Consider the following 14366-nt stretch of genomic DNA (forward strand, 5'->3'; position numbering starts at 1 on the left):
ATGGCTGACTCTTCCTTAGCACTCAGAATTTTTCTGACCATACAGCCTAAAGTTCTTTTTGCCTTCTTCCCATTTCTAGAATCAACTTCTTCATATAATCCTGCTTAATTTTCCTCATAAACCAAACCCAGTGCCATCGAGTCGATTCCAACTCATAGCAACCCTATAGAACAGAGTAGAACTGCCCCATAGTGTTTCCAAGGGATGCCTGGCAGATCTGAACTTGGTTAGCAGCCATAGTACTTAACCCCTATGCCACCAGGTTTTCCATTTTCCTTATAGCACTTATGATTATCTGAGATCTTGTTAATGTATTTACACTTAAAAAGTGAGCTTCGTGCAAGTTGGGTCTTACTCGTATTCTTGTAGTACATATTATTCAACATTATTATTCAGTGTGTACTAGACCCTAGACATCAGTGGCTAGTACATCTTGAATAAATTAAATTTGTATCATTCATTAACGTATTCATGTATTCGTTCGTTCACTCAACAAATATTTGCTGAATACTTTCCATGAGCCAAAAACCATTCTGATTCTGTATGCAACAGTGAGTACGACAGCTATCAATTCACTACTCAAATTGCTTGTACATTGCATTTTTTTTTTTTTAATTACGTAAGACTGCATTCCTTTGGGGATTTATTTTTTTAATGTTGTAGTTATTATTTTAAAAAAATTCTCAAAACGAGTTTTCCCAATTTTATAAACATGAATTTTCATATGACTTGTTTTTGTTGTAGTTTTTTGTTATTTGTTTAAAGTAGGAGGGCCAAAAAGCGTATGCATCTCACCTCATCTAATCCTGACAACCACTATTTGGTTTGGAGACATTACCTCCATTTAACACATGAGGAAATTTAGATTATGAAAATACCTTGCCCAAGACACTTACTTAATAGATAGGCAGTGCCTGAATATAAACCCAGTAGGTTGAAACCAAAGCCCACACCTGCTGGTTGTGTGTGTGTGTGTGACATTAGTATAGTCTAATGATTATTAATAGAGGAAAAAGCTAGAAGCATGCAAAAAAAAAAAAAAAAAGATTTAAGACAATGGACTCTTGGGTCTCATTCTGTAACCATATGAATTCTCTCTGATTCATTGCACTTTTGCTCCTTTTCCAAGCTCTGAGCGATGCATTGTGCTCCCTCTCAAACATCCTGTCTAGGCTGTAAGCAGGTGCCTGCGCCACCTCAGAGGTAGTGACTTCTGTTTTCTGACATCTACTGTCTTCTCAGTAAGAACAAGTCCTGCATATCATTACATGGATTCTGCAAAGGGAAGATAAATCCAACAAAGGAGCTGAAGGAAATCAGAGAACAGAAGAAGATAAGGAGAATAAAGGCAAGTTCGAAATAAGTTAAATTTAGAAAGCCTCCACAAATCACTTGGCATTCCATTGTTCAAGTTACAAAATTTGTCTTGTTTTCCAGTAGTACAAGTTCTGTCACTAACTTGGTGTGTGACCTGAGCAGTTCTCTTCGCCCTTCTGTGGTCAGGTCTTTGTTAACCAAAGGAGTCTTGGAAAAGATAATCACTGAGGTCTTTCCAGAACTAAATCTCAAGATTCTAATTAAGGGCTGCTGACTGATGACACATTTTGGAGCATTGCACTGGCAAGTATTTTCGGTGCTTGGATCTAATTTAGTATACATTCAACAAATAATTTTTGTGAGGTTACTATGCACCAGACGCCATGCTCAGAATACCATGGTGAGCATCTTTTATCCTGCAGCCCAAATGATTGTTCTAAAATGGAAAGATGACCACATCTCTTGCTGCTCTGGGTAAAATCCAACACCCCTTAATAAAGATCTTCATAAAGTGGCCTCTGCTGGCTCATCTCTCCAATATCATCTTACTACACTGACCATCTGTCTTAGTTATCTAGTGCTGCTATAACAGAAATACCACAAAGGGATGGCTTTAACAAACAGAAATTTATTTTCTCATAGTTTAGGAGGCTAAAAGTCCAAATTCAGGGTGCCAGCTTCAGGGGAAATCTTTCTATTTCCTTTGGCTTCTGGAGGAACGTGTGTGTCAATCATGACAGCCTCTTCTCAGCCGTGTCCATAGGCAGGCCTCTCTCTGGCCCTTGATCCCTCTACTACTCAAGCTACTTGGCTCAGCCTCTGTCTTGCTCAAGCAAGTGTTACACAGCTCTTTAGCTCCACCGATAAGTGCCCAGAACGCACCCCACTTCACCAGGAAGTGTCCTGCCCAAAGGTACTCAGCTCTCTCTCTCTCCATGGGTCTGCTCCCACGCCATCTGGTGTCGGTATCCTGGTTCTGTGGCCACCATTTCTTTGCCCTTGATTCTTGCCGTCTTACACTGCCACCCCTGGGTGTTACAGTTCTCTTTGTGTGTCTCCTGGTTCCAGGGGTTTCTCAGCGCAGGGATTCAGGGTCCACTCCTGTCTCTCCTTTTATCTCTTGTAAGATAGTAAGTGTGACTCAAGCAAGGGTGTGGGTTGAGTAGTGAAGAGTGGTGACTCAAGATACATCCCACCCTGATCCTGCCTCGCTAACACATGTTGTTATTAGGTACTGTTGAGTTGGTTTCGACTCATAACAACCCTATGTACAATAGAACAAAACACTGCCCAGTCCTACATCATCCTCATGATCATTGTTTTGCCTGAGCCCACTGTTATGGCCACTGTGTCAATCCATCTCATTGACGGTCTTCCTCTTTTTCACCGACCCTCAACTTTACCAAGCATGATATCCTTCTCAAGGGACTGGTCCCTTCTGATAACACGTCCAAAGTATGTGAGATAGAGGTCAGGATTTACAACACACAAAATGGAAGATAATAGAATAATTACATCAGATCACAAAATACACGACCCTAGCCAAGTTGACACATATTTTGGGGGGACACAACTCAATCTATGACACCATCCCATCCCTTTCTTTAGAATTTCCAGCCCTAGGGAATTTATTTTTGTTTCTTAAATGACTTGTGTTTTCTTTCACAGATAGCTGGAATACTATTCAATTGGTTGACTCCTTATTATCCTTAATTCTCACCTAAAATGCCCCGTCTCTCAGAAAGTCCTCCATTGTCCCCAGCTGGATTCAAAGTCATGGTTTAAGGATGATGGAGCAGAGAGCAGGAGTTGAGTCCCTGATGAGAATCCTGTTGACATCGAGTTGATTCCAACTCATAGTGATGCCATATGACAGAGTAGAACTGCCCTATATGGTTTCTAAGGCTGTAATCTTTACAGGACTGGATCACCAGGTCTTTTCTCCCATGGAATGGCTGGTGGGTTCAAATCATGGACCCTTCAGTTAGCAACTGAGTGCTTAACCACTATGATGCCAGGGTTCCACCTGATGATAACAAAAAAAAAAAAAATTTTTTTTTTTTGGATAATACAAGGTGTTAATCCAGTTCTGGACTGCTGAGTTCTGACTTCCTTAATGTAAGATAATAAGCCCTTGAGTGTTTACATTGCTGTTATTTTGGGCTTTTCCATTATGTGCAGCCAAATATAATCCTAATTGATGAAATAAGTATATATTTTTAGTACCAAAAAAAGTGTATTTTGAAAGAACCATTGAGATTTGTCTGACTCTCAAAGAACTGAAAAAGTGGCAATGTAAGTAGTGAAGAAGAAAAAACTAATAAAGAAGAAGAAAAGAAGAGGATGAGAAGGAAGAGTAGGCAGGAGAAGGGGAAGCAGAAACAGAAAAAGAAAAAATAAAAACAACAACCATAGAGCCTCAGAGTGATTCACTGAATCCCTGAATCCTGCTGGCAGACTGAGGAAGAGAGCAGAGTGGTGGATGGAAGGTTTTTTTTTTTTTTTTTTTTTAAATAAGTCAGGCCTAAAAGTGGCATCCTTTACTTTTGCCCACATTCTATTGGTCAGAACTCAGTCACATGGCCACACCTAATTGCAAGGGAGTCTGAGAAATGTAATGTTGCTATATGGCCAAGAATAAAGGTGAACCACTTTAATGAACAAGTTTTTGGAGATCTTAAGAGAGATAAGAGAATGCTTCTTGTTCAGCAAAGGAAAGTCAGAAACAGAAGGAAGTAGAACTGTGTGGAAAGGGAAAAGATACAAAGCAAAGAGTCTGCAGTTTCTCCTTTGATTTCCTAAGATGAATGGAGATATGGATAGCAACTTTAAAATAGGCTGAAGCATGCCTCAGACCTCTTCTGGGTTCTGGAAGAGCTAGATAAGATGCCCTCCCCTGAGGGGTGACACAACTTCAGCCAGTCTTGAATTTTGACAAGAGCAGGAGTTTCAGCATCTGTTACATTTAATGATATTTGTGCTCTATTATTGTCTGTAAATTTCTGCATTTAAATTTATTCATATAATCTTACAATAAGGCTGCCCATCTCGTATTTTAGAAAGTCCCAGGAATGCGTATGTGCATGCATGTTGGTGGGTGTGACAGCTGATTATGGAAAAGAGCAAATAGTGGACTGGAATATGGTAGTGAGAACAATATTTTATAGGAACTAATTGTCTGGGAGAATGTGTGTAAGGCTGAACAGACTTCATTTCCAGCTACACTACCAAGAATTATAAATGGTAGTTATCATCTAGTGGTGCTTGTTTTATTGGAAATACATCCAAATTCGGTAGCATCTACCTGAACCATCTACTTACTAAACATCAGCTTTGAGGGCTGACCTTGAATTAATGGAATGTTAATGGAAGTTAGTGAACATTTTCAGAGTGAAATCACAGAAACATCCTGATAGCATAGCTAACGAGCTGAGCAACAGGAATACTTTTGTTACTGTTTAAGTCTCCTTCCTCTGATTATACGTTATTTGTCCTGACAGTGACATTGATAGAAACTGTGAAAACATTTAGAGATGACAGATTTTTAAAGTAAGAATTTAAAATGTACTAAATAGCCCTTTTGATGAACAGCACTGTTCCATGATATTTAAGAAGACTTAGACATGACTCGACGGCACTGGGTTAGATATGGTTGGGTTCATAAATCACTGTAAGAGATGATTGCCTATTAAATGGTTACTCATATGGGAATTTGAAAGCCATCAAGGTGTTATATGGAATCTCTGTAAGACTCACTCATTTGGGATAAAGTACTGACAGTGACTACTGAAGGGGCAGTAAAGATAAGGGTTAATTTAAGTACATGAATTCTGCAGTCAGAATGCCTGGATTGAATCCTGAATATGCCACCTGGCTTTAGGCAGATTACTCAACCTCCTGACTCAGTTTCCTCCTTCACAAAATAGAAGTAGTGATAGTACCCATCTCTCCTTAAAAGAGAGGATGGTGAGACTGTGGCTCCACTTGCTTCGAACAAATCATCAGGAAAGACCAATTGCTAGAAAAGGACATCATGTTTGGTAAAGTAGAGGGTCAGCAAAAACAAGGGAAACCATCAGTGAGATGGATTGGCACAATAGCCACAATAGACTCAAGCTTGCCAATGATCATGAAGATGGGACAGGACTGGGCAGTGTTTTGTTTTGTTATACATAAGGTCACCACGAGTCAGAGCTGACCAGACAGCAACTAACAACATCGACAACCTCATAGGGAAGTAAAAGGTATACAATGTTAGAAGGGTTCTTGGAAGGGATATAGTCTAACTTCTCCACTAACCAGGACAGACTTTAGACTTGTCTTTTTTTTTTTTTCCTAGTGCCTGGCACTCTCTTGGTTCATTATAAATGTTGAATGAAGGAAGGGAGGAAGGAATGAGCAAACATTTGAATGGATATCCTCAAAGATAGTCTCTAGCTTTCCATGAAACAAGCTTGAATTAAGATCTAAAGAGTATTTTTTTTAAAGAGCATAGCAAAATCTAAATGCATAGAGTCTTACAAATTGGATTATCATTTTGGGGCTCACTTAGAAATATTTTTATGAATCTTAGTCCATGTATGTTTCAGATCCTGACCAATGGGAGATATTGGAGATACTGCTGTATTTTTATTTTATTTTTTACTTGTTTTTCCTTTTGGCCAAATGACAAACTAATACAGCACGGGAAAAGAATGCTGAAAATGCAGCCTGAGAACCAGACAACTTTTATATTTGCTGTTGGTCTCCACCTCCCCAAGAAAGAACATTTTCATGGAAAAACCAGCCCTAGGATTCATTGAGGCTGCTTTGACAGCAGAAAGCAGAGGGGGCAGAGACTTCTAAAAATTTAGTTTTAGAAAAGAATTAAAGTTATTCACAGCAAGCTGACCCGGTGTCAGGGAAGATGCTTGTTCATTTAAAGCCGCAAGTGAGTGTCAGGGTGCTCACAGCTGAGGCCCCGGCAGGACAGGACAAGCCAAGCGGCAGGGCTTACAGCTACGGAGAGAAACACAACTGGGCTTCATAACAAGTGACAGCTAGGAGTTTCCTAGGTCTAATAGTGCTGACAGCCGTAGTGAATATTGACTTTAATTTGCAGGGAAATTTAAGAGAGAAAGTTGATACAAAAATGTTTCATCATGATCGTATTGCATATCTATATGACACTTGATAATTAACAAAGTTCATGAAGTGGTTCCATCTAAACACAAGGGCGAGGTAGCAGGCATTATTATTCCTGTTTTATAGGTTAAGAGGAGTCCCTGGGTGGTGCAAACAGTTAACATGCTCTGCTGCTAACTGAAAGGTTGGAGAGTGCAGTCCACCCAGAGGCACTTTGGAAGAAAGGTCTGGCAATCTATTTCTGAAAAATCAGCTGTTGAAGGCCTAACGGAGCACGATTCTACTCTGACAGACATGAGGTTGCCACGAGTCAAAACTGACTCAACAGAAACTGGTTTTGTTTTTTAAAGAAGTCCTTGTGGGTCAATGGTTAAGCACACAGCTGCTCACCAAAAGGCCATTGGTTCAAACCCACCAGCCACTCAGCAGGAGAAAAGACCTGGCGATCTGCTCCGGTAAAGATTACAGCTTAGGAAACCCCGTCTGTCCTATAGGGTCGCTAGGAGTCGGAATCCACTCCATGGCACACAACAACGACAAGGTTACAAAACTGAGGCTGGGAGAGGTCAAGTAGTAACAGAGCTAGTAAATGGGTGGGCCAGAATTCAGACAGAGAGGTTCGATTCTAAATGCATGTTCTTTCCACTGTTTCATGCTGCCTCATCATGTATTCTTTTCACTACAAAAGATTCAGAAAAGCTTAGAGCTGGGACTTAATTACCCCACAAATTCATGTGTGTACAGCAATCGCAGAATTCGAGATGTGAAGGGGTGAGAGGACTTTAGAGTTCCTCTAATCTAGTCCAACCTTCTCATTTTACAGATGAGAAAGCTAAGACCCAAGAAGGTCTGACTCGGCTGTGCAACACGGACTCAGTTTTAGAGCTTTCCCCTCTAAACCCCACTCTTCAGTCCAGGGGGGAAGGCCTCCAGTCTTTACCCTCAGCTCTGTCAACAGCAGAGTGGCTGCTGTCTTTTCAGTGTTGCAAAGACAAACATTACCCTGCAGCTCTTTTTCCTTGGTGACAACTGTGCTTCCATTTTCCCTGGTGGGGAAATGGATTGAAGAAATACAATTCCACCCCCTATTTCCACCAGTGCAGGCAATAGTAAAACAAGCATCCCATAGTTCTTTCCTGAAGTCACTCAGCAAGCTATTGTAAAGAATGTCAAGAAGCTTGCTTTGTGAATCAGTTTTTCACATTTCTTGGAAATGAGGACCGAAATCAATATTTCCTTATAGAATTTGGTTCTCATTTGTTCTTGAAAGAAAGCAAAGCATGGAAAATGCTTACAAAATGCCAAACACACGGTAAGAATCAATAAAACCCATTGCTGTCCAGTTGGTTCTGACTCATGGAGACTCATTGGGTAACAGAGTTGAACTGCTCCATAGAGTTTTCTTGGCTGTAATCTTCAAGGAGGCAAATCACCAGGCTTTTATTCTATGGCACTGCTGGGTGGGTTCCAACCACCAACCTTTCGGTTTGTAGTCAGGCACACACTGTTTGTGCCACCCAGTTTATTATTGTTATTAGCATTGACTTATGATCATTATTATTTTTAACTTATATCATCACTATATCAAGATATAAAAACCTTAAGAAGGCCTAATATAGCAATTTAATTGTTTTGTTTATTCTTTGCTGCATTAGAAATGTAACTAATTCTCATCAGCTGTGGCGTCACTAGGGTTGGTGTCACTCAGTGCAGTAACTCATAGTCACCCCACCATGGACCTCCTCCTGTACCAGCTCATACAGAATCTTTAGTAATGCTTTTTTGTACTGTTATTTGTAAATCATAATTCCTATATATCACTCCTTCTTTTCCTTTAGTTACTACTTCATTCTCAAAAAAGTTATTGATATAGGTTCACAAATACTAATTACCACAATATTGTAGCTAAGACATCAGAAAATATGACAAAAGCTGCAACTATATAAACACGGGCCGCAAGGAGAACAACAGTGCGTGCTTGTAGCGTGTGCAGGCGAAACCACGTGATTCGAAGCATTCTCGTAATTGGGTAATAATGACAGCTCTGACCGAAGGGCATTGGAAGGTTCAAAAAGTATATTAGCATAGAGTTTTAGCCTTGTAGGTATATTGGTACATGTAAGCTGGGCTTACGAAAAATGTTTTTGTTGTTTAACTAGAGGGGTATTTTTATAAAAAAAATAATAAATTTCTGTGGAAACACTGCACAAAAATTTTATAGACAGTCATGCTCTGACAGTATCACCTAGTGCTGTCCAAACCCCCCACCCTGAACCCTCCCAGTGACGTCACAGCTCATAACTTCTTGGAAGGATTTTAAATTTAAGCTGTATCTGCCCATACAATTTAGGTAGGCTGTGGATTTTACGAGCCACCCAGGTCAACAATTTAAAGAACAAGATTTGAACTTCAGGGATGCCAGTGAAGCTTGGAGAAGCAGAGGGCAGAGAGATGTTCTCTCTAGACCAGAAGAGGTTCCAAGAGACTGACAGGCATGAGAGGGCTGAGCCCAGGAGGTCTAAGCCCTCGAAGTGTCGGGTGGTGATGTGAGACCCAGGAAGTCTGGGCAGAAGGAAATGCAAGTCTGGGGTTCCTAGCCATGGTAAGGGGGCACAGAAACCATAAGGAGTCATGGCACTTCAATGGGCAAAGATGCTGCCAAAGGCTGACTTGAGACAGTGGTAAATAGAGGCACATCTCCCTTTTTCTAGGCACAAGGCAACATCCCCCATCCTTTGGTGAAGCTGGGAGAGAGGGGAACCCCTAGGAATTACTTGTTCAGAATTTCCAGCTGGTCCAAAGAACAGGACCTCAGAATCAGGAATTGTGATGCTTTATAGAATATAAATTTGCATATCTGTTTTGTGTTCTAAGAGTCATACTACCACATTGCTTATTTCTTACAAAAGCCTTTTTTAAACAGTTTTATTGATATCTAATTCACATACCATACAATTAGCCCACTTAAAGTGTATGCTTCAAAAGCTTTCAATATATTCACAGAGGTGTGCAACCATCACCACAATCAATTTTAGAACATTTTCTTTGCCTCCTAAGCCCCACAATCCTTAGCTGTCACACCCAACTTCCCCATCTCTCTCCCCCTTCCAGCTCTAGGTAGCCACTGTATATACTTTCTGTCTTTGCAGATTTGCATTTTCTGAACATTTCACATAAATGGAATCATACAATACGTGATCTTTGTGTCTAGCTTTTTTCACTTAGCATAATGGTTTCAAAGTTCATCCACATTGTTGGTTGTATCACTACTTCATTTCTTTTTATTGCTGAATAATATTCCATTGCATGGATATAACACATTTTGTTTACCCATTGATCAGGTGGTGGATAATTGGATTATTTTTACTTTTTGGCTATTATGAATAATGCTGCTATAAACATTTGTGTACAATTTTTATGTAGTCATATGTTTTCATTTCTCTTGGATGTATACCCAGGAGTAGAGTTGCTGGACCACATGTTAACTCTATGTTTAACCATTTGAAGAATTGCTGGATTGTTTTCCAAAGCAGCTGTACCATTTTACTTTCCCACCAGCAGTGTATAAGTGTTCTAATTTCTCCCAACACTTGTTATTATGTTTTAGGTTTCATCATGATGATTATTATAGCCATTCAAATGGGTGTGAAATGGTATCTCATTTTGATTTACATTTCTCTGATGGCTAATTATTCTGATTATCTTCTCCTGTGTTTACTGGCCATTTGCAGATCTTCTTTGGAGAAATGTCTGTTCAAATCCTTTGCCAATTTTTTTAATTGGGCTATTTGTCCTTTTATTACTGAGCTCTTCTTTATATATTCTAGATACAAGTCCCTTATCAGATGTATGATTTACAAATTTTTCTCCTGTTCCGTGTGTTTTTTTCTTCACTTTCTGGATGGTGTCCTCTGCAGCACAAAACTTTTTAATTTTGACAATATCCAGTTGATCAATGTTTTTGTTGTTGCTAGTAGTGTTGGTGTCATATGGAAGAAACCATTGCCTAATCCAAGGTCACAAAGATATACAGCTATAATTCTAAGGATTTTATAGTTGTAGGTCTTACATGTAGGCCTTGATCCATTTTGATTTAATTTCCATATATTGCATATATCCCTTTCCCTCCCCCTCTCTCTACTCCTCTCCATCCCTTTCGTATATTCTTTGGCATGTGGATATCTAGTTGTCCCATACAATAGCCTTTTCAGTTAAGATTATATCATGCCCATTTAACTTGTGAAGAAACAGAGGCTCAGAGGAATAACGTGATTGGCCTACTATTACTTATGGAGCAAAATGGCCAAGCTAGAATTTGAATTTGAGTCTTCCAATAATATAATCAATGTATTTTTTCCTGTTATACTACAGTTGCCTCCCTGCTTCCTATTTCCACTCACAGAGAGGCCTAAACATCAACATGAATGTGTTGCCCTATTTTGAATGGTTGTTTTCTTCCAAAGGTAGAGGAAAATAAACTCTTTGAAATTAGTTCTCACATGGTTAGTCTCATCTGTTAATAAGTAGAACAAGGAACACTGCATTAGACTTGATGAAAGATGTCTTATGCATTCCATGACTCAAATTAATCAAATACACAGTGGCCAGTTAAAAGGTCTAGAGGGAAAGAATGAATCACTTTGTTTGCTTTAAGACAGACTTATTTCACACTGAGGTGATTAAATGAAGAGAGAAAGCAATTAAAAAATATGTTGATTGTCATGCAGGAAAACGTCTTCAATTCTGTAATATATTCAAATAGAACTGAATATCCTCCTTAAACTAATACTTTTGCATAAGAAATTGATTAGTAATTTAATATCAACAAGATTTTTTTTTTTTATTAAACAGAAACAAAATTTCAATTTGATGATTGATTTGGTTAAAGTCATCAGATAATAATAAAATCTGCATTTGTGTTACATTTACCAGCCCTGGTGGTGCAGTGGTTAAGAGCTACAGCTGCTAACCAAAAGGTTGGCAGTTCCAATCCACCAGCTGTTCCTTGGGAACCCTATGGGGCAGCTCTACTCTGTCCTATAGGGTCACTTTGAGTCAGAATCAACTTGATGGCAATGGGTAGGCACTGTACTAGAGTACTACGTTAAGCCAATCGGCACCCTGAAAAGTGGGCTTTATTAGTTTCATTGTAGTCCCAAGGCTTCAGGAGGTTGAATATGGTAACTTGCAAAAGGTCTCACTATCAGAAAGTGGCAGAGTTGGATTTTGAATGCAAGTAGTGGATATCAACATGTCTATTCTGAAGCTCTATGTTCTACTGGCTGCACTTAAAAGCATAGTGCCTAGTACAGTAGGTGCTCAATAAATAGTGTATATTGTTGTTGCATGCTTCCTACATGAGTTAGCAACTTAATTGACTGGTTTGGGAATTATTTTGTGTGGGAATTCTTTTCTATTTAATAAACTAATTGCTCAGCAAATAAAGTACAATAACCGCCACCATATAATGTTGATAGAAATGTTATGTTATGCCTTTAAAAAATGTTATTGCATAACATATCCATAAAACCGTTTTAGTACAATCATACTGACACTATTGAGCTGGTATGCAGCATGCTGATGTGTGTTTCTCTAAATGAAGTCGGGTTAGAGAAGAGAGAACTAAAGGTATAAAAAAGAACAGGAATCAGAGAATTTCACTTCGGAGATTGTTCAGGTAGGCTAGGTTACGCTGTTGTAACAAACATCAGTGTTTCTCTCTCACACTTCATGCCTAATGCAGGTTACAGGAGGAGGGTAGGGTGGTGGCAGGCACTCTGCTCCTCACTGACGCTCAGTGACCCCGGCTGATGGAAGCTCTGCCTTCTCATTGCTGATAGTTCCCCAGTCACACCAGAGGAAGAGGTGAATAAGAACAATTTATACTTATACATCCACGTTTCAGCTTAGACTTGATACTCATCACTTCTACTTACAGCTTATTGGCCAATACTAGTCACATGCCCCAGCCTAACTGCCATGGCTCTGGAAGATGTGGGGAAGTACCTGTGAGTGTCACTGGGTATCACATCTACCCCCATTCAGAGGACAGTAAGTATCTCTGCCACGAAGTTTATCTAGCCTGGGATCCTTCCAAATGTGCTTCTTTGGCCTCTAGGGCTCTGCAGAGGTGTATAGTGGGTTCTGTAAACAATGAAGTATAGTCAACTAAATGATGAAAATGAAATCTTCCATCTGGATTTTTATCAGCTTTGACTGCCTTTTTATTAGGGAACCTACAAATTAATTTGTTGTGGAAAGAAAAATTCTGCTGCCAAAAGATGTTGAAAATCAACTCACCTGTTTCATTTTTCTGCCTTCAAGGAATCATTCATTTAAACCATCTCACCCAGAGGGTTGTCTTCACTTGTCACTGAACATCCTCCAAGGACACATAGCATGACGTTTCTCCCAATTAAATGTTCACTTCTTACGCAGTGAAGTCACAGTGTTAGGCTGGTATCTCTAATTATGTATGACGCTTACAAACATGTCTATCTTTCACAACAATGAAAATAAATCAATCAAAGAAAAGTTCACATAAAACCAGAAGCAAACACTGCACCCCCTCCTCTAGGCCCTATTTCCCTTTATTATAACTTTTTCCCAAACTCCAAGTCAGCTGAAAACAGAGCTTAAACTAAGGTTATTTGATATCTAGCTAGTCCCCATCTCCTCCAGAAGAGAAAACCTATGTATCTTCCTTACTGTATGGTTAACTGGGTCTCTAATCACCAGGGCTATTGTTGTGACAGAACAAGGTAGAACGCTACTCCACAATGATACCAATGGCTGTTAATAGATAATTCATGCTATAATACATAAGTAGAATTGAAAATATTTGTTCAATATTTGCATTTATATGTCCTTACTAAAAAGATGGAAACCCTGGTGGCATAGTGGTTAAGTGCTACAGCTGCTAACCAAAAATTTGGCAGTTCGAATCTGCCACACGCTCCTTGGAAACTCCATGGGGAAGTTCTACTCTGTCCTATAGGGTCACTATGAGTCGGAATTCACTTGACGGCAGTGGGTTTGGTTTTTTTTTTGGTTTTACTAAAAAGATATATATATATCTTTTCCTTTTTTTTAATCAGGGACTTTTCTTAAAACAGTGAATGGCCCCCATGAAATCTGCTAGGTCTGGTTCGCCACCGCCGGTGGATCGCACAGTTCACAGAAGGCAAGGGGTGTGGCCTGGAGAAGGAAGCTAACAAGGAAGGGAACTGAGACACACAACAGGACTTCTTTTCCACTTCCCTTTCTAATGTAGGCTAAACAACAAATTTACCACTTTTTCCCCTAAGAGTTAAGAGAAAACCACAAGTGGATTATGATGACCACAGGTCAAGGGTGCTGCTTCTCGTACACATTTTTCTCTTCAAGAAGGATGCAGTGCTGTTTAGTGTTATGAAGACATGTCCTAGAGCTACACTTACTGAGCTCAAATTCTGCCGTTGCCACCAAGTAGTTGTGTGACCTCAGGTACATCACTCGGCCTCTTTAAAGTTGGTATTCTCATTTGTAAAGTTAAAAAAAAAAAATGCCCTTTAACTGACTCTAACTCATGGCAACCTCTACTGTGGTGACGTCACGTGTGTCAGAATAAAACAGTGCTCCACAGGGTTTTCAATGTCTGAATTTTCAAACGCAGACCACCAGGACCTTCTCCTGAGGCAACTCTGGGTGGACTCAAACCTCTAACCATTTGCACCACCCAGGGACCCCCATTTGACTCATAGGGACCCCACAGGTTTTCCAAAGCTGTAAATCTCTACAGAAGCAGACTGATGCATCTTTCTCCCGAGGAGCCTCTGGTGGTTTCGAACTGCTGACCTTTCATTTAGCAGTCAAACACTTTAACCACCAAGCCACCAGGGCTCATTTGTAAAATAGGAGCAATAATAGAACAATTGCAGTATCGT

This window comes from Loxodonta africana, chromosome 1 (genome assembly GCF_030014295.1).
Source record: "Loxodonta africana isolate mLoxAfr1 chromosome 1, mLoxAfr1.hap2, whole genome shotgun sequence".
Classification (NCBI taxonomy): Eukaryota; Metazoa; Chordata; class Mammalia; order Proboscidea; family Elephantidae; genus Loxodonta; species Loxodonta africana.